Source organism: Triturus cristatus, chromosome 4_2 (assembly GCF_964204655.1).
Source record: "Triturus cristatus chromosome 4_2, aTriCri1.1, whole genome shotgun sequence".
In the NCBI taxonomy this organism is placed as follows: Eukaryota; Metazoa; Chordata; class Amphibia; order Caudata; family Salamandridae; genus Triturus; species Triturus cristatus.
Genome location: NC_140586.1, coordinates 843,661,121 through 843,682,096, shown reverse-complemented (window position 1 = coordinate 843,682,096; position 20,976 = coordinate 843,661,121).

Genomic DNA, 20,976 nt, shown 5'->3' with positions numbered 1-20,976 from the left:
CATGACGTGGGTAGAGGTCGGATGGCGTTCTACAGCCCTTTCACGCAATGTCCTAAAATCTCAGGAACTTTTCAATATCACTCGAAAAACGAAAGAATTAAATCCAATTAAAAGGAGTTGCAATTAATAGTGCTTGAATTTCTAATGTCTAACAGAAACGTTTCACTAGAATATACTTGAGCGACTTCTAAAGTTAAGCTTAGAATTTCAAATGATGTTAAAGCACGCTTTCCTATCCTTTTCTAGTCTTTACTGTATCCTCCTACATAAATATCTGTAGCTTCACTTACAATAAAGGAGAAATGTTTGCGGCTTGGCAAAGAATTGTGGGTATGGAGATTACTACCAAGCACCTTGCGTATTTCCGGACAAAAGCAGCCAGTCCTGTGTTCCGTCGTTTGCAGCTCCCCGTTTGTATGTGCTCTCTCGTACAGATGTTCCTCCTGCCCGTTCATCCAAGTGTCAGCAGTCTGCGTTGTTTGCAAAGGCCTGCTCCGATTTACAGATATTGAAGTTATCTTTTAACACAAATTGTGACTTTCCGATAGCAGCGCAACTATTTGTTTATCACTGTTGAGATGGCTGTCCTTTGGGTACCAGAAAAGCCCTGATTGTTTGCAATAATGAGCCGCAGCCAACAAATTGACAGAGAGAGAAGCTCATAGGTATTCAGAGCTATAGCGAGGAACGACAATTGTGAAATCGAAACAAAAGAACGACTGCTTTACAATAACTGCAGCCCCTTTAATTCTGAGAGCATATTAAGTTATTAACAATCTTTTATACCCCCACTTCACAGGTTCTCCCCGTGTTGTGAAGATCTTCAATATTTTTTTTGTTGCAGTTTTATATAGCGCGAACTCGAACCGGAGCGAAGGTATGGGAGCGCTTTCCAGGAGCACACAAGGACACATTTATTTTTGGTAGGCACGAGGAAATTAAGGGGCATATCAACAAGCGGCAGCGATACTTATCGCTGGCCGCTCTTAGCGTGAGGATGTTTATCGCCGGCTATCGCAGATAATTATCGCCATGCTAGCGCTGTATTAACAACGCATAGCGCAATGGCGATAATTATTCTAGTGATAGAGATGTTTTCCATGGAACATCGCTGGTTTTCCAGCGATGTTTCATGGAAAACGGCGATATCCTTGGTGATAGGACCTGTGGTCTTAGCCACACAATACACCCCCCATGTTAGGTATGCCTTAGTCAGGAATTTAACAGACGTTAAATTCCTGCGTTAAGGCATACTTAACGTGATTTTAAATATCGCTAACGCTCGTTGTTAATATGACGAAGCTGGGTTAGCGATATTTACCCAAGGGAGTCTGGTCAGGCACGCCTCCTTTGCATCTCATTAGCGATGCGATGGGAGGCGTGCTGACAAGGGGTGCTAATGCAAGGATACACGCGCTAGCGTGTCCTTCTTGATAATGCGATAATATTATCACCGCTTTTCGCCCGAAAATAGGCTCTAAAGCGGCGATAATATTATCGCCGCACCTTGTCAATATGCCCCCTAGTGATTTGCCCATGTTGAGCCGAGGCTCGAACCGACATTCCCAGCTCTAAAGTCGGCCGCTTTGGCCGTTAGTCCACACCTAAAGATGAAAACTTTATTGCCACACAAAGTGCGAATGAAAAAAACAGTCGCTCGGGTCTCAAAGAACTAATACATTGCAAAATTGTATATCGTCTGCTTACCTAACTGAGGTGTTTTTTACCTGAAAAATATTAAAGCGACTTCAAAAGTTGAAATCTTTTTCGCATCTGTTTTCAGAGTGCTATTACCTATTTTGGCCCTTTACATTATTCTCCTAGATACACCTCTGTAGCTTCACTTAAACAAAGAAAATAAAGAAGTATGGGGCATATTATCAAGGGCCTATCACCACTTTAGCGGCACTTTTTGCCGCTAAAACGGCAATAATTTTATCTCACTATGAGCAAGCTGCAGCAAACGGGCTTTAGCGTGAGTTTTTGGCCGATAGCAGGCCGTTTTTTTATCTCAAAGCATGTTAGCGATATTTATCGCTAATTACATGCAAAGTAGGCGTTCCAGTGCAAAAAGGCACGCAAACACACTACTCCATATTATCAATCAATCAATCAATCAATCAATCAATCAATCAATCAATCAATCAATCAATCACATTTATAGAGCGCGCTACTCACCCGTTAGGGTCTGAAGGCGCTGAAGGGAGGGGGGGTGCTACTACTGCTCGAAAAGCCAGGTCTTGAGGTGTTTCCTGAAGGTGAGATGATCCTAGGTCAGTCGTAGGTGTGCGGGGAGGGAGTTCCAAGTTTTGGCTGCCAGGTAGGAGAACGATCTTCCTCCGGTGGTGGTTCTGCGGATCCGAGGGACGGTGGCGAGAGCGAGGCTGGCGGAGCGGAGCTGGCGGGTGGGGGTGTAGAACGAGAGGCGGTTGTTGAGGTATTCTGGGCCCATGTTGTGGAGTGCTTTGTGTGCGTGGGTGAGCAGCCCGAACGTGATCCTCTTGTATCAAGGGGCTCCTTCAAATTCTGAAGAACGTAAACACTGGTTCTAACAGCAGTTAGAGGCAGTTACTTAAGACCAGAAAATAGCTGGTCTTAAAAATGGTGATAAAACTTGGGCCCATATCTCTGCAGGTTTTGGCGCTGGCCAGTGCTGCAAGCAATGTTGCAGCGCTGCCCTGCGATAAAACTACAGTGTAGGAATGCGCACAATCAATAGAATAGCGCGCATACCTGTGCCCCAGTCATGAAAAGTGCTGCTGCCCAGCGACAAGACAGTGTTGCAAAACTTCTCACTAAGCCCTTTTTGCGACATGCATGGATGCGCTGTAATCACTGGACAGCGCTCTATGATGCAAGTAATGACAGATGCAGCAGGAATCCTGAAGTATCTGCTGGCATTAAAGTCAAGCGTTGCAGCATTCGTGTCACAACTATGACGCAACTCCAGCAATTCATGGGGCCAGCCTATCCCTGTGGCACTGCCTCACCCTCATGCCTGCCATTAAGCAGGCGGAAGGTACTGACGCAGGGCTGTTCAGGAGGGGTGCCCTAATGTCGGCTCTGTTGGAGATCGATCGGTGGTGGTTGCGCGCTGCGGTGTCATCGTTTGGAAGCATTGGTGGAGTGTTGGTGCGGAGGGAGTTCCTGAGATGTTCTTCGCTGGCCTTGATCCAGCTGCGAAGGGGTGCGATGATAGCGGTGGCGTCCGGTGGGCAAGGTGAAGACGTGATGTTACCAATGATGGTCGGTCCAGGAGAGTCTAGTGTAGTGGCTGTAGTTGAAGTACCCGCTGGCGAAGGTGACGTGTTCGACCTTGTGTCCTGTTGAGGTGACTTGCTGCTTGCATCTGATGTCGGCGACCCTCCCCGGGAGGGGGTTGTCCAGGTGGAACTTGAGTACACCGAGTCGGATGTTGTTGGTGGATAGGAGATCCTGGGGTGCAATGAGTTCTACAATGGCATTGGAGAATGGGGGGCCATGGCTCGGGGAGCCTGCACATGACGGTTCCACAGAGGATGTTCTTCGGATTGGTCCAGATCTGGCAGTTGACGTGGTCCATGTTCACCCTTGGCACATTAGAGTGCGTTGTCAGTCTGAGTGTGCCTCTGTTGGTGACGGCAATGCCTCCTCCTTGACGGTCGGGGGTGCTCCTTGCGGGTGATACTGCAGCCGTCAGTGATGGTGAAGGCGATGTCCGGCATGGAGCAGAGGTTGGTCCTGGCAGGTGAGGTGGCGTCCAGGGTTGATGGCGAGGAGGGTGTTGGCGTTGTAGCGGTAGAGTGTCCTAGAGGAATGCTCCTTAGTACTCAGCGCGGTCCATGGGCAAACGGACGCAAACTGCATAGCTTTAGGCTTGCCTTTGGCACGGGAGACGACCATTACAACGCAGGCAGTACATTGTTAACAACGCAACTCTGACAACGCGGGTGCCTTAACATCGCATTTGATCACAACGCATTGTGAGGTCAGTAATGGGGTAAATTAAAGTTTCTTGTGTGTATGGCTTTGGGGTAAATTTTGAAAATGTACTTTTTTTGGCAGTAAAATATGAAAAATTGTGTGTATTTTGGGGTAAAATATGAAAATTTTTGTGTTTTTTGGGGGTAAAATATCAAAAATGGGGTGAATTTTGGGGTAAATGAAAAATGGGGTGTTTATTGGGGTAAAATATGAAAAATAGGGTGAATTTTGGGGTAAAATATGAAAAATGGTGTGTGCATTTGTCTCAAATGTGATTTTTGTGTGTGTTTTAGAGACTCAAAAAAGGAATTCCACGGTTCACGGTTGGGTTTGTGGTGCAAAGGTCAGTTTTGGATTGCCCTCACTGAAGTGGGAACAGTGATCTTTATGTATCCGCAATGCAACACCGACTCTACTGTTGCAATGTGCCTAGTATCAGTATGCATTGGAATGGAACGCGAGGTGATGGCATGCGTCGCAACAACGTATGTGCCTTTGGCACACGAGTGGTACTCCTGCTGTGCATCGGCGCACAGCAGCCAACATCGAGAAGTGCAGGGGGGGCTGGACAGCTGTGAGGTGGGAAACTCTGGATATAACACTGGATGGTGTGTGGACACGGGGATGTGTGTGCTAGCGCGTGTTGTTAAAAATGTATTGAGGGAAGTCTTACCGTGTCCCGTGTCTTTGGAGTTCCTGCTCTCCTGCGTCTGCTTCCAGGAAAAGGAAGTAGGCAGTCAGGCTCCCTCCCATGAGGCAATCACAACGCTGTGATGCAGCGGTGGGATAGGTAATCGGCAACGGGACAAGTCATGCAGCCAGGGGCCGGAGGGCTAGCCATGTTCTCCATGCAGGCTGTAATGCAGCCTGCATTGTGAACAGGGAAGTGCACATGACTGCTTTGGGTGGTCTGAGTGGGCCGACCAAACAGTAATTGCGCAAGTGAGTGGGCATGCCAATCTGCCCATGCCCTGCTCTGTGTTTGGAGCAGTCCTACAACCCTCCCACCCCCTGAGGACACATAGCATGATTACATCAGTTAGTCATTCCTTGTTTTTAACTTTTGATGTTTTTTTTGGGCTTCTCGGAGCCTGCACTACCCGCTTCCCGCCACTGCTGCCCCTGTGGCCCCGCACCCCTGTCCTCACCCATTGCTGCCTCCCAGCTGATCGTTCCTCCCCTCTCTCCCCATCCCTCCTAAATGGTGGACGCTGTGCGGTTGCGCAGCGGACATGCGCCACTGGCGCGCCGAAGGCACGCCTAAGCCTAGCCCACCTGCGCCCGTCCGCGACCTGAATGCAACCAGCACCAGGAACCCTGGATTTCGGGCCCCCCACTGCTACAGCACAGCCACCCTGCACGCACTCAACCACGGAAAAGTCAGAGACTACCACCAGGCCTCACCAAACACGACCCACAGCCAGTTCTCCTGCCTCCACTGCCACCAGACCTTAACCACCACCTCAGACTCCAACACAGCCGATGCCAGCACTGGCGACACCCTAAGATACATCCTCCTCAACGTGCTCTCCGTGCACAAACACGCCATGGAAATCTGTAACCTACTCAACTCTCTCTTGCCTGACAACGACTTCTTCACAGAGACCTGGACCAATGCCTCCTCCGCCCCCAAAATCAACACCGCCATCCCGAATGGATACAAGATCCAGAGGAAGGACCGCCCCAACCACCCAGGAGGGGGCCTCGCCATCGCCCACAATAGCACCCCCTGCTCAACACCTCCAGCGAAACCTTCCCCTCTGCCGAACACCTGCACTTCCAGATTCAGACCAGCCACAACTTCACACTCTGAGGAACTCTCATCTACAGACCCCCCAGCCCCCGGACACCCTTCACCACCACCATCACTGACTTCATCGCACCCCGTGCCATCACCTCAATGAACGACATACTCATTGGAGACCTGAACTTCCACCTCGACAACCCCAGCGACCACAACTCCACCATCCTGGCATCCAGGCTCCAGACGCAGGTCCAGCGGGGCATCCATGCTCCAGACGCAGGTCCAGCGGGGCATCCAGGCTCCAGACGCAGGTCCAGCGAAGCATCCAGGCTCCAGACGCAGGTCCAGCGAGGCATGCAGGCTCCATACGCAGGCCCAGCGGGGCATCCAGGCTCCAGACACAGTTCCAGCGAGGCATCCAGGCTACAGATGCAGGTCCAGCGGGGCATCCAGGCTCCAGGCGCAGGTCCAGTGAGGCATCCAGGCTCCAGACACAGGTCCAGGGGGGCATCCAGGCTCCAGACGCAGGTCCAGCGTGGCATCTAGGCTACAGATGGAGGTCCAGCGGGGCATCAAGGCTCTCATCCTGGCCATCCTGGATGTTGGGTGCCTTGAGGGGGTTGTTGATGTGTGCTTTTCTATGCGAGGTGGACTAATAGGCTATTTTTTCTAAGTCCATACTTGCTGCCTAGTGTGCGTTTTTTTATCGCTAAGGGCTTATCGCTAGATTCCGCCCGCTATCGCCGGTTTTCCTATCGCCATTGGCCTGATGTTAGCCGCAGTTTTCGCCACTGATCCCTGAAAGTATCGCCTGTTAGTGACGCGTTGATAATACGTCGCTAACAAGGCAATCATTTTCAGGGATAGATGGCGATAAAAAAACTGCCACTAACTAGTGTTAGCGATAGTTATCGCCACTCCTTGATAATATCCCCCTATGTGTGGCTTTGCAAGAGATTGTGGGTATGCAAATTATCCAGCACCTTGTTTATTTACGGGCAAGCAGCCACATCTGCACCCCCCTCCTGTAGCTTACAGGCGAAGGACTAGATTCATAAATGTTTTGTGTTGCCCTTGCAAGGAAACGCGAGGGCGATGTAAAATCTAGAAGAGATTTACCTAGTCAAGCAAGGCCACCTTGTGTGGCCCTGTGGTGCTTGGCAAATCTGGAGTAACCCACGACTGCCTTGCGTTATGCTGTCCAAGGAAGGCATTCCATTGGTGGAGTGTGGGTGTTCCCTAACATCCACCCATGGATTTTGGTGCATTCCCAGATTTAACATGAGTGGCAGACTTGGGAATGCATCAAAATGTTACGCTTAACCAGGGCAGGCGTAATGAGGAGAAATATCACCTAGTTTTTCCCTCTTTCTATGTGTGAGCACACATAGAAAGAGGAAACAGCCTCAAAGGATTGCTTTTCTGTAGTAAGGTATCCCTTCCTGCACAAAAACTATTGAGCCTGTAACACAGGCACCCTTGCTTCATGGTGTACAGGTGCATGCGTTGGCGCTAGGCAGCAAAAATTGCTCCAGTGCAAGGAATACGTCATGGGGCATATTTAATAAACATTCATGCAACACAGCAAAGTCAGCCACCTAGCAATACGTGAAAGGGAGAGGGAGGGATTGTGTTCCGAGTTTAACATATCAGGAATGTGTGCCGTATTTACCATTTGGCACATTCCTGCTCTCTGCCTGCGCCGGTGCACACTGTGCATGCCTAACGTCAACACAGGCACCTTTGCACCAGGGTGCCTGCTTTGAAGGTAGGATTTTTTTTGTGTGGGAAGGGGCACCTTCCTGCACAAGAACAATCTTTAGAGACATTTTCCTCTTTCTAAGTGTGCTGCCTCTGTTGGGGAGGCATACAATTCTGATGCACTCCCAGGTCTACCACTCTTGGTAAATCTGGGAATTCATCAGCATACCTGGGTGAATGCGTGGTAACAACCACGCTCCACCCATGTAACGCCCTCACCAAGCACTGTAACGCCAGGCAGTGATTTGCACTACCTTGCGTTACACTAGATTTACCAAGCTACGCAGGGTGGACTTGCATGTCATGATAAATCTCATTGTAGGTTTTGTGCCGCCCTGTGTCACCTTGTGTGTCACAGGGCGGCACATAATCTATAAAAGTATGCCCTCATATCTTAGTAGATATGGTGCATTCCTGCCCTTTCCCTCTCAACCAGTACAGCAAGGTGTCTTGCTGTGCTGTGCTGTGTTGTGTGGAAAAAATGAGAAATATGGCGGTGGAACCAATATTTATCATTGTTTTGTGTCACCCTTGCACCATGCAAGGCAAGGCATGGTGACGCAAAACCTAGAATGTGATTAACCAAGCTACGGAAGGCCACTGTGCTTGGCTCTGTGTTGCTTGGTAAATTTGGAGTAACGCAAGGCAGCGCAAGCCACTGCCTTGCATTACTCTGCCCTGGGATTGTGTTCAATGGGTGTAGAATGGGTGTTGCCACTCATATATTATGGCATATTCCCAGTTGTACATAGACTGGTAAACCTGGGAATGCCTCAAAATGCTTCACCTTCCCAGGGGGAGCACAAGGTGGAGAAATATTTTTATTTCTCCTCGCTGTTTCCTCTTTCTAAATGTGGTGCATTCTACTGTATACTTAGAAAGAGGCACCATGGTGCAAGGGTGCCTGAATTGCAGTCAGGATTGTTTTTGTGCAGGAACGGGCACATTCCTGAACAACAACACTCATTACAGGAATTATTATCTTTCTAAGTGTGCTGTAGAATGCAACACACATAGAGAGAGGAAACAATGAGAAGAAAGAAAAATATATCTACCCATTGCACCTCTAGCAGGATGGCATAGAATTCTGACGCATTCCCAGTTCGACCAGTGGTGAAAAATCTGGGAGTGCATGGGTACATGTGTGGGAACACCCACACTCTACCCATGTAACACCTTCCCAGCACAATGTTACTCTGGGCAACGACTTGCGTTCCTTGCTTTACACCAGATTCACTAAGCCACGCAGGTTGCTTCTGGGTAGCATGGTGAATCTCATTCTAGGCGCAAGGGCGACGCAAATCCTTGATAAATCTGGGCCTCATTCTCCCAGTGCCTAACAAATTAAAAAATAAGATGCTTTACATAAGCGCTCCTGTAACGAAATTGCTATAGATAAAACTATTAAAGAAAACTTGCTTTCCCTGTCTGGTCTGCTTTATGAATACACATATTTCTGTGTCTTCTGATGCTAAATAAATTAATTTATCGCTCTTGAGGGGAATTGAAGACATAACCTGTCGGACCTGCAAGGGTGGTCTGAGGTTATCTGTTACAATAATCGGTATGGTGGTTGGTTTCACAATCAGGTGGGAAAGAGGAAATCATGTGAAGTCGAGCTGGGGCCTCATGGTTAGTGAGGAAGTAAAAGATGTACCGAGTGATCCATTATCTGCATGTAGTACAAACAATACAGCACACCTGCAAGCTAGACGGTATAAGAACACAACTGTGCTTATCCGCTGTGTTCTTCTCATTGTCCCCGCAGCTCTGGCCCCTCAACTCTCCAAAGGCCCATCACACAGTGGCGGCTCCTACGCTAAGACGGAGGAGCATAGCCTTACTGCTCACAGAGCAGTGTAAAAGAAATGATAAAATGAAAATAACTGAGGTTATTAACATTTTATCTTTAGTGTCGTCACAGGCAGGCCTTGGCTTGCCTGACATCGGAGAGGAGGAGTGGTTGCTGCGCTGTAAAGTGCGCATGATCCTTTGGCCGGCTGTCTCAAGCCAGCCAAAGTGTCATGTGCTCTTTGCATGTTCTTCACCCAGGCTGCATTACAGACTGGCTGGAGAACATGCCCAGTCCCCAGCCCCTGTCTGAGCGCAGGACCACAGTGCTCAGACCAATCACAATGCTGCATTGCAGCATTGTGATTGGCTCAGTGGAGCCTGGGTGCTTACCAATCACAACGCTGCATTGCAGTGTTGTAATTGGCTGTGGGAAGCCTGGGTGTTTCCTGGAAGAGACACGACATGGGAGAGACGGAGGAGAGACGCAGCAAGATCAGGTAAGTGAATTTGATTATTTTTTTCAACTCCACCTCCCCCCGCACCGCCACCCCTGTACAGCCTGCCACTGCCATCACACAATGAGCTCTGCAGGTGTGCCGATGTGCCACCCACTGTGTCTGCTGCTGAAGTTTTGTTCCCTGGACAAGACGAATAGGTGAACCGAACGGTAAAGCACTGGCCACTGTGCCAAGCCACCCAGCCCCCGAATCTACTGGCGCCAATAATAACTGAAGACATAGTCCCTGTGCCATGGCATTGTGCCAGTGGTGACTTTGGAAGGCGCCACTGGCACAATGCCATGGCACAGGGACTATGTCTTCAGTTATTTTTGGTGCCATATTCTGATGGTGATCGATGACGTCTTGAAATATCCGGAAGTGGAGATAGTCGACTCGGCAGCAGCCAGGCACACTATTCCCAAGTTAGAGAAAATCAAGGCAACTCATGGGCTAATCAAAGAGCTCCACACGGACAATGACCCATCCTTCTCTGGTCAACATATTGCCAAATACCTGCTGTCAAAAGCTGTCACCCACTGATATATCATCCTGAGATGGCACCAAGAAAACGGGAAAGCTGAACATTTTATAAGGACTCTCACCAAGGTTATCTGCATAGAACAAGTCTGCCCTAAACTCTGTGTAGGAGAGTGGCATCAACTGCATAGTTGCCCCCAACTTTTTGCTGATGTTTTGACTGTTTTATGACACTAGCCAGGCTGTGGCCCTGCTATCCAGGACCCCAGCCTATCTGCTTCCTCTCTAAACTGATGTGAGTACCCTAGGTACCCTAGGTACAACCCAATTGGATACTGAGGATACCCTGTCAGCCCTTGTAGATGGTACCCTAGGTACCCAGGGCATGGGTCCCTCAGAGGCCTACCAGGGGCTGCAGCACTTATTGTATGGCTGTCCCACCCCTGGGACAGCCATACAAACTGACACCACCAGACCACTACTGTGGTGTGGGTAAGGTGGTGCTTGCACCCCTTATAGGGATATAGGTATCCTGTATCCCACTTAATACAACACATATATCCTCATAGGTCACCCCTAAGGCAGGCCTTGCTAATCCTACAAGGCAGGGTGCTGAGAAATGCGTGAGGGGGAACCCCTACCTGAGTATGGCCCCTCTGCAACCTTCGTAAAACTATTCCTGGGTCGTTTGTAGTGCAGCCATACCATATACTCTTAACCGCATTATAAGTAATCGCGATAGCGTGATAACTTGAGAATGGCTACACAGAACCATATCGTGTTTGGTGTCAAACATGTAAGAATCATACCCCCAATCCAGCCATGGGAGTGAGGGCATGATTCCCCCCTGCTAGAGGGGCGATATGGGAAAAGCGGCAGAATTTAGACACCAATTTAAAAGTGCACACGTAGTACAAAATGGATGCTACCCGCCACTCACACGACTTTGGCTGCCTGTTGCTGGGCAGAACTCCAGCCACGGCAGCTGGACAATAGGGATCTTGTTGCAGGGAGGTGCTCCCACCTCCCCAGACAGACTATGTGGATTGGAACTGGGTGGGTGCACCATAGGATGTCTTTCAGACTTGCACGTAGGCTTCTCCAGTGCCTACTTCTGCATACACCGCCTCAAACCGGTTCAGGGGCATCCTGTTCCCTTCCCAGGCGGGAAACCACACAAAGGGGAGAGGGTGTAGCCACCCTTTCCCGCCTGAACTCTCATTGGTGGGCTCTGATCTAGACACTCCCCTAATCTTTGGATAAAGGTGAATACAGGGTCCTCAGAGCCTCAGATTATTCTTGAACTTCACAGACTTGAACTTCGAATTGCTGCCGCACAGCGAAAGGAAGAGATCTCCCTTGGGGTAAAGGAGTTAGCCCCCTGCTTGGCAGGCACCTGAAACACTGCAAGTGACCCAGTTGGAACCTCGCTGCTCCTATGGACATCAATGACTCTTTCCTACCTTGAGGTGGGTTTCCTAGCATCCCAGAGGCCAGTGAGTGTGCACAGCAAAGTTCAGCACCGTGAACACCGTGGATGCCGAGATCCCCAATACCCCAGGACACCGGCCACCTCTTGCACAGCACCCGACCCCAACAAGTGGGGAAGTTGTGCTTTGGCCCATTATTGAGCCAACCTCTCAGCATCATCTCTGCCAAAGATTGACGCCCTAGCCCGCTCCGGTGACCCGTGGGCGCATCTTTACGCACGCCAAATTGCTGCCTCCCGCTGTCCCTTGTCTCTCAACTGGTGGGCCCTAGCGGAGGTCAATCTTCACATCCAAGAGTTCCCCTGGTTGCTCCAGGCCTGCTCTTCAGTCTCCTCACTGGAGACCATGCTCAGACCTTGTGGGTCTGCACCAGTAGCTGTTTTGTGTTTCTTGCATGGGTCGCGGTTGCCAAGGCTTAGTGGATCCAATCCGGACACTAACACCGCAGCGACCTTCATCCTTTATGGGGCAGTTGCCCTCCAGAAGCTGGCCTTCCTTGACGCCTCCTGGACCACGTGGCTGACAATCCAAGTTACACCTCTTCCACCTGGAAGCACCCGACATTGAAGGGCTCCTTCTCCTGAGCCCCCTGGTCACTGTGCCATGACCCAGACTCTCTCCCCTCTGCTTTCAGGTCCTTCTCTTCAAGATCTACATTTTCAATGTTCACGACATCGACAACGTTTCTTGCTAGCAGCAGTTCTTCACATTTTGCCATTGAAAATCAGCCCGCGACCCGACATCGAAAACGACCTATGCACCCGGCTTCCCTGGGGCAGGTAAAAGTGGTACCTCGGTACTCTCGTGGGTGTGGGCCCTTCAAAAGCTTAACTCTAAAGTATTGAACTTGAACTCCTGCTAGAAGTGATTTCAATCTTGTAAAATTCAACCGCGACATTCTCCATAGGCTTTAATAGAGATCCCGACAGTAGCTTCAGCCACTGCACGCGTCTCCCATGGGTCCCCTTCCTCACTACCTTGGGTGGTTTTGGTGCAGATCGGGGTGTACAAATTCTCCCTACTTCCACGGATAGAGTAATTTCACAGATACACGCACATACACTCATCATACACTTGGGCCCATTTTACTAACATACGCTCAAATACTCTATCAGCACTGAACCTGTAGAAAGAAAAACTCCAAAACACCCTGCATCTACACTTAGGTCGATAAGACCTAATTGTAACTGTCCTGAGTCATGATCTAAACAATCTATACAACAATAATCAAAATAGAGTACTCAATAATTGACAAGAAATAACCACCAACACTGTATTTAAAATCATGATACTTTATCTAAAATTAGTCAAAGAAAATCAATCAAAGTAAATCATTATTCTCATAATTACCTATTCTAGCTAAATGTCAGAATGGGTCAGGACAGGTCTCTCAGTAGAAGTCTCCCGAGTCGCCGTCCTCACAGCATCGATCCTCACCAACGCAGGTTTGGGAAGAAGTGGCCTTAGACCCTCTCTAGGCTAACAATATTTATAACGAATATTACAAAATAAAGAAACATAAAATGTTTAAAACATCCGCTGAACCGCTGAGCAGAGCGAGAAGGAAAGGATGTAGCATCGCTACATTTGGAAAATCTCCGCTCAGAAAAATCACAAAAATAAAAAGACGGAAGAAGGAAACCCAAGGTCTACAAATGTTTCTTTCGTATTCATATTTCCTCGGAACCAGCGCTACAATCACAAAGTTCATTGTGGCTCCTTTGTCTTCCAAGGACACTTGGATGTTCGCCCAGAACTGCTGTCCTCACGGAAATTTTTAAACCAGACGAAGACTGTGGTCAGATGACTCTCGACCATGTTCAGCAAGGCCTTCTCGTCAAAATTCGACTACTTAAATGCAGGCTTTAAACGACAGCCATTTTCTACTAGGCCAAAACGTACCATCTTAATTAAAAGAGACAAAAACAACGTTACCACAGCACAGTGATTAAACAGTGTTAACCCCACTAATACCCTTATGTGTATGTAATTATCTAGCCTTTGCAACACAAGAAAAGCATTAGTACACGACAATTCAAAAGCGTTTTGTGCTTTAAAATAAACAGCACTCAGCAACATTTATTTAATAAAACATGCACATTATTAGTAAGCAACATGAACGCATCCCCACGTGTAGTTTTCTCTTGTTAATTCGTATTGGTTAATCAGAACATTTACACAAAACAAATAATTAGTAATTACAAATTAATATTTTTAATTATCGACAAATAGACAAACCAGAGCTTAAAAACCCAATAGATTTTTATCAGAAAACTCTGCTCCAGCAATCCCCCCTTTGGTGATATTATCACCAAATAAACAACCCAAAAAGAAAAAATGTAGTAAAATTTAGTCCCATTTTAGGAGAAATTGGAAATGTCTTTTTCTCCTTACACAACACTACACACCAGACTCCCTTTCATCATCCCTCTTTGTTTCCAAGTAAACACTCTCCCTCAATTCTTCTAATTCTATTTCTTGTGGTTCTCTTTTCAACCTTTTATTTCTCTTTTCATTATTTCTTTTGATTAATTTCTTTTTCCCTCCCCTGTTTTTACAACACAAACACACCAATCTTAATATCAATAAAGCAACAATTATACAAGTCAAAGGAAACAATATCTTACCTATAATAGTACTACCTATTGTTGCAATAAAACTCTTAACAGCAACTATTTTATTAGCTATTTTAGTCCAAATACTCTTAGCTTCTAGTGGTACTAATTCTTCATGCAAATCAGTAATATTTCTGATATAGACCTTCAGGTCTTTGCTTTCGTCTGGAATGTAAGTGCAACAATGTTGAACTTTCAGCATTCCACAGACTCCACCCTCCTTGGCCAATAGAATATCAAGGGCAAGTCGATTTTGCATAGACATGGCTCGTACGGCAATCAATTCCGTATTCACCAAAAGAAACCCTCCAGCGGTATTTGTCGATAAGCGATCCACCACTGTTGACAGTTTCCAAATTCCATAAGTATTCAAAGAAATTCCCACTGCTGGAATTAAAGCTCCAAAAATGTCACCCACTATTTCTGACCAAGTTTCTCTCTTAAAACGTTTTAGTAAATTAATATGTTCTACATCTTCTATTCTATCTATATGAAAGATCTTTGGAAAGACCAGGCCCACATAACACGTGCCATACCAATGGTCAGGCAACCTGTAATAAGCCTTGTTCCCACAAACATAATATACTCCTGGAAAAATTGGATCTTCTCCTCCCTTGAAACCCCATCCTGTTACAATGAAGTATGTATCATGACACTCACTAGTCCCAACAAAATATGTATCATACTGGGATTTCCTTCTTGTAATGCACAGCTTACCCTTCTGTGGTGCATCTAGAGCTAAAGTTGGACTAGCCCCATTTCTCAATTCTTTTCCCATCTCAATGTCCCAAATTGTCTCACTCACTTTATATTTCCCTGCTTTCTCATGCATGCTCATTCTCCTTTCCTCCACCATATTTAGGAAAGCTTTCTCCTCTTCTTTCAGACTGCAAGTTAAATTGTTCTTAAAAATGTAATCTAATGTTAATTCTTCTTTTTCAATAAAAATCTCACCAAAAATGTTAGCTTCTTTAGCTGGATTCAGCTTTTTGTTCATTGGCAATTGCCCAAAAATGTTATCTTTGTTAGACATCTTATAATCTATTTTCTCTAACAGATAAAAAACACTACTTAACACACTACAAGAAATTCCATACGTAGCTGGTAAATGGTGATAAGTAACACCCTCTGAAACGGATGCAGGTAATTGCATACAAACGTAGCAATCCCTAACTTCCAGTGTCTTCACATATTCGTATAACAGCTTTGAAAAAACATTACTAGAAAAATCATTAATTGACCTATCTTTATGCATGTAAGTATTACTAATTCTAGTTGGAACTACTTTTTGTGAACTCTTCTCTGTATTGGTCACATTCTCTGTATGCATCTCAAATGTACTTATTGTAACTCTAAAAGTAACTAATAAAGCTAAAACACTCCATAGTAGCATTAATAATCCAGTACAGCAGCAGCACATTTTACACCATCTTCTTAAGAAGGCACATCTACTTTGGTTATTCTCTATGTTAGCCATTTTACTACTTTGACCTTGTCTTTTGACTTAGCCTCTACTACTCCACTACTTGAGTTTCTAGAACTCTAGGTTACTTCAAACAACTAATTTTCAGGTTTTCTTCTTTTCACTTTCTCCAAGTGATTTCTTCTGTTCACTCAATTTGGATACTCATCACTCTTTACTTCATTTTCTTTAACATCAAATTGTATTAGATCTCCAACAATATCCTCAGTATCCGACTTTTCATCAATGTCAGTCAAGATTACTTTCAGGATTTCACCTGTATCTTCCTCAACCACTTCTCGTACGGTCTCCTCTGGATTTCCTTGACTTTCTGCCTCTTCACCTTCAGACAGTGCCACGTACGTCCATTCCGGCGACCTATACTTCTGGTTAGGTTTTCTTATCCTCTTAATCTCCTCTGGTTCTTTTGACTCTTTCCGCTTTTCACCTTTCGCTGGATTCTGACTCGACACCTCATTCACTTGTTCAGCTTTCGAGGTATTTGCTCGTATCAGTCTGTATCTCAGCCTCTTTATTCTGTTGTTAGGCCAAAGATCTCCTCTTACAACCTTTTTCGGTCTTATTTCTTTATTATTTCTTTCTCCAATCCAAGTTCCCTTTCTCAGAACTCGACCCTCTGATTTCTCATTCTCACTTTCATCCGATTCTGTTTCAAATGCCTCTTGTTCTTCAGCAGTTTTCTTTCGCTCCACAGTCTTTTTCACCACTGTTTGAGACTTCCCTACTTCTGTCCCTCCTCGGGTCTCCGACACGCAATCTTCTTGCTGTCTACTTGTCCCTTCACCTAGCTTATCAGGAATGTTCCCTACACCTCCTCGGGGGTTTTCCGCAATCTGTCCCTCTCTATCTTCTTCTGACCCTGCTTCTTCAGGTATAATCTCAAGTGGTTCTTCAATCTCCTCTTCTGATTCAGGAGTAGTCTCTGTGGAATTGCTCTTTTCTCTTCTTTTTCCTCCACTGCCTTTTGGAACTTCAGGCTCTCTTACAGAATCTGATCTCCTTTCTGATACTCTCAATGGTTCTCTTGAAGCCTTTTCTGCTTCTTTTTCTGAACTTCGATTCTTTCTCACTGGTTCTGTGTCTTCATCATCACTAGAATCTGACTCTTCAAAATACTCCTTACCAGTCCCATCCTTTGGGTTTGGAACTCTCAGAGTATGACTCGCATGTACCCAGTTTTTCACACCAGCACACTTCACTGCAGTTGTCGTAGTCAGAATGACTTGTCTTGGCCTTCCCCACCTTGGAACCAAGCAATTTCTTCTTCTGTGTACTTTGATTCTAACCCAGTCCCCTGGACTCAGATCATGAGCTTGCTTCTTCTCAAGTGTGGTAGCTTCTTCTCCAACCTGGTGAAACACAGAATGAACTGCGTCAGCCAGGCCTTTACAGTAATCCAAAATCATGTCATCAGTTATTGTCATCAACTTATTGACAGGTACAAATGCATGACGCATTGCACGTCCCATCAAAATCTCATGTGGACTTAAACCAGTAGTAGATCTAATAGTCATTAGCACTAGAGGCAAGACATCAGGCCATTTCATTCCAGTGGCTAAACACATCTTACCAATCCTGTTCTTGACCGTGCCATTCATCTGCTCCACTACACCAGAAGCCTCTGGTCTGTATGCACAATGTAGCTTCTGCCGTATGCTCAATGCTTCACAAATCAAACTCATGAGCTCATTATAGAAGTGTCCACCTCTATCAGACTCAATCGTTACTGGAAACCCGTACCTAGGAATCAACTCTCTTAACAGTAACTTTGCCACTCTTACTCCATCATTTCTCCTAGTCGGATAGGCCTCCACCCATCTTGAGAACAAACAGACTACCACTAGAACATACCTCAGTCTGTTCACTTGGGGCATTTCAATGAAATCAATCTGCATTCTCGTGAAAGGACCACCTTCTCTGCCTATCGTTCCCAGACTCACCACTGTCTTTTTCCCAGTGTTAAATTGCTGGCAAATCAAACATCTTTGACAGATGCTCTCTGCAATTGTCCTAAACTTTGCATTGTACCAAGTCTGCTTAAAAGACCTGATCATCGCATCCCTTCCCAAATGTCCCTGGCCATGATACATCCTTGCCATTGTCGACAACATAGAGTTAGGCATGACTGGTCTACCATCTTTATAGACCCAAACATGATCTGTTTCTCTTGGGGCACAACCTGCCTTGATCCAGTCTTTCTTTTCTTCCTTTCCTGCCTCATCCTGCAACTGTTTCACTTCATCCCACGTCTCTAGGACATTAGTAAACATCACAGAACAAAAAGACATTTCACCTTCTCGTTCCCTATTAATTGAATGATTATTTTTTGCGCAATATTGTGCAATGTCGTTAGCAAACCTGTTGCCAACAGTCACAAAATCATCTCCTTGTCCATGAGCAGCACATTTCACAACTGCTAATTCTTTAGGCAGCTGTATCGCCTCAAGTAATTTCCCAATCACTTCAGCATTCTTTATTGGAGTCCCACTCGACGTCAAGAAACCTCTCTGCAGCCAAAGCTGGCCAAAATCATGCACAACTCCAAATCCATACTGACTATCAGTTATCACAGTCACTCTCAGATTCTCTCCAATTTTGCAAGCTTTTGTCAATGCCACCAATTCAGCAACTTGTGCAGATTTCACTCCTTTCAATGGTGATGCTTCCATAACCTCTGAAACCTTGCACACTGCATATGCTGCACTCAGCACACCCTCATCATTCCTCAGACATGATCCATCCACAAACAGCACATGATCACTCTCAAGTAATGGAAGATCCCCTATGTCTGGTCTCGGTTTTGTACAGTAATCAAGCACATCCAAACAATTGTGATCATCTTCTGTCTTCACACCCACATTTTCAATATCTGGCAACAATGTCGCTGGATTCACATTCACACATCTCTCAAGAGTCACATTTGATGCTCCCAGAATGACTTTCTCATGTTTAGTCAGCCGACTATGTGACATGTACTGGGTTCTGCTTCTTGTCAAAAGAATTGCCACATTATGAGGTACGAATACCCTTACAGGATATCCCATTATGATTCCCTCACTCTGTTCCAGGCTTCTGCATGGTGCAGCCACAGATTTCAAACAACCTGGTAAACCTACAGCTACAGGGTCAAGTGTCGATGAGAAGTACGCAATAGGCCTCCTCAGCTGTCCATGCTTCTGGATTAACACTGAAAGTGCACATCCATTTCTCTCACTGCAGTACAACTCAAACTCCTTTTCATAGTCTGGCATACCCAAAGCAGGGGCTTCACACATTCTGCTCTTCAGCTCCTCAAATGCTGCCATTTGTTCTCCATCTAGTTCCAATGGGTCTTTTACCTCACTTTTTGTCAACTTAATCAGTGGTCTTGCTATCAGAGAAAAGTTACTAATCCACTGACGACAATAACCCACCATCCCCAGGAACATTCTCACTTCCCTCTGGGTCGTTGGGGCCTTTATTCCTCTGATGATTTTGATCCTGTCATCAGTCACCTTTCTCAGACCTTTTTCAATATTCTGTCCAAGATAATGCACCTCTTTCTTGCAAAATTTGGCTGGAGATACTTTTAACCCTCCATCTGCCAGATGATTCAGTAAAGCTATAGTATCTACTTCACAAGCTTCACGTGTCTTTGATGCCACAAATAGGTCATCAATATACTGCACTAGTACTGAGTTTTCAGGCATAATCAAGCTCTCCAATGATTTTTTCAATAACTGATTGAATATCGAAGGACTCTCTGTATACCCCTGTGGGATACGACACCATGCTAAAATACGCTGGCCAAACCTAAATGCAAAAATCGGCTGGCTATCATGATGCAATGGAATTGAAAAGAAAGCATGACACAAATCAATCACTGTGTACCACTCAGCATCATGTGGAATCTGATACAAAATCACTGACGGATTTGGCACAATCGGACAACATGCCACCACAATTTGGTTAACTTTTCTCAAATCTTGTACAATTCTGAACTTCCCATTAGGCTTCTTTAGCCCCATTATCGGTGAGTTACACGGGCTACTCAGTAGTTCTCTCAAAACTCCTTGCTGAATCATTTTCTCAATTATAGGAGTTATTCCTTCAATTATTTCTGGTGTCATTTTGTACTGAGGAATGTTAGGATAAGTAATTCCCTCTTTCACTGAAATTTTCACAGGATCTACATTATTCATTAATCCCACATCCTCTCCAGTAAAATCCCAAACTGTCCTTTTCACTGTGTCTCTCAGCTCTTGAGGCAAATCCTCCGGATCAAACACAGCAAATGCACCAACCATTTCATTCTCTCTATTTCCTAGAGTCATTCGGTACAAAACATCCTCATCTGGTGTCTCAAAAGCTATTCCATCCGGTGTACAAAAAATTGTACAGTTCATCTTACAAAGCAGATCCCTGCCTAACAAGTTCACTGGACTAGTGTCACAGACAATAAATCTGTGCATGTCTGAAAATTTCCCTATTTGTACTTTTACTGGTTCAGTAAGACGTGTCTTGATTTGTGTATTTGCTACACCAACTACTTGGATTGCTTCATCCGAGAGAGGAAGATTTCTAATATCTGTTGACCCGACAGTTGATCTTGTCGCACCTGTGTCCACTAAAAAAGTAACACTTTCTTCATTTATTTTCCCATCTACAAATGGTCCTGCCTGGTCTATTTCTAGAGTTGCACCAAGTATGCACTCTTCCTCCTCTCTTCGGCACCGTCAATAGTCACCTTCAGACTCACTCCCTTCATTCTTTAACAAGTACTGCTGTACCTGGTTAGAACGCCTTTGTTTGTTTACCTGCTCATCATTGTAGAATCCTGAATCCTGATTGTACTTTTGTGACCCTCTATTCTGCGGCAAGGGCGGTTTTGGCTCTTGACTCTGCTGTCTCACAACCTTCTGTTGTTGCTGCTGTTGATTATTTCCTTCGTTCTGCACCTGTTGATTTAAGGTTTTACCCTCATTATTCGCTAATGGTGGATTGGTACATTCAGATCTCCAATGTCCCAGTTGGCCACAGTTGTGACATGGGAATTTCTTTTTGGCTTCCTCAAGATTCCCCTTTCCTTTCCCTGCATACCTGGGCCTATTCCCTGCATTATTTCCTGGATTATTCGCCTGTTCCACCAACTGTGCTTCCTGTCTTTCCG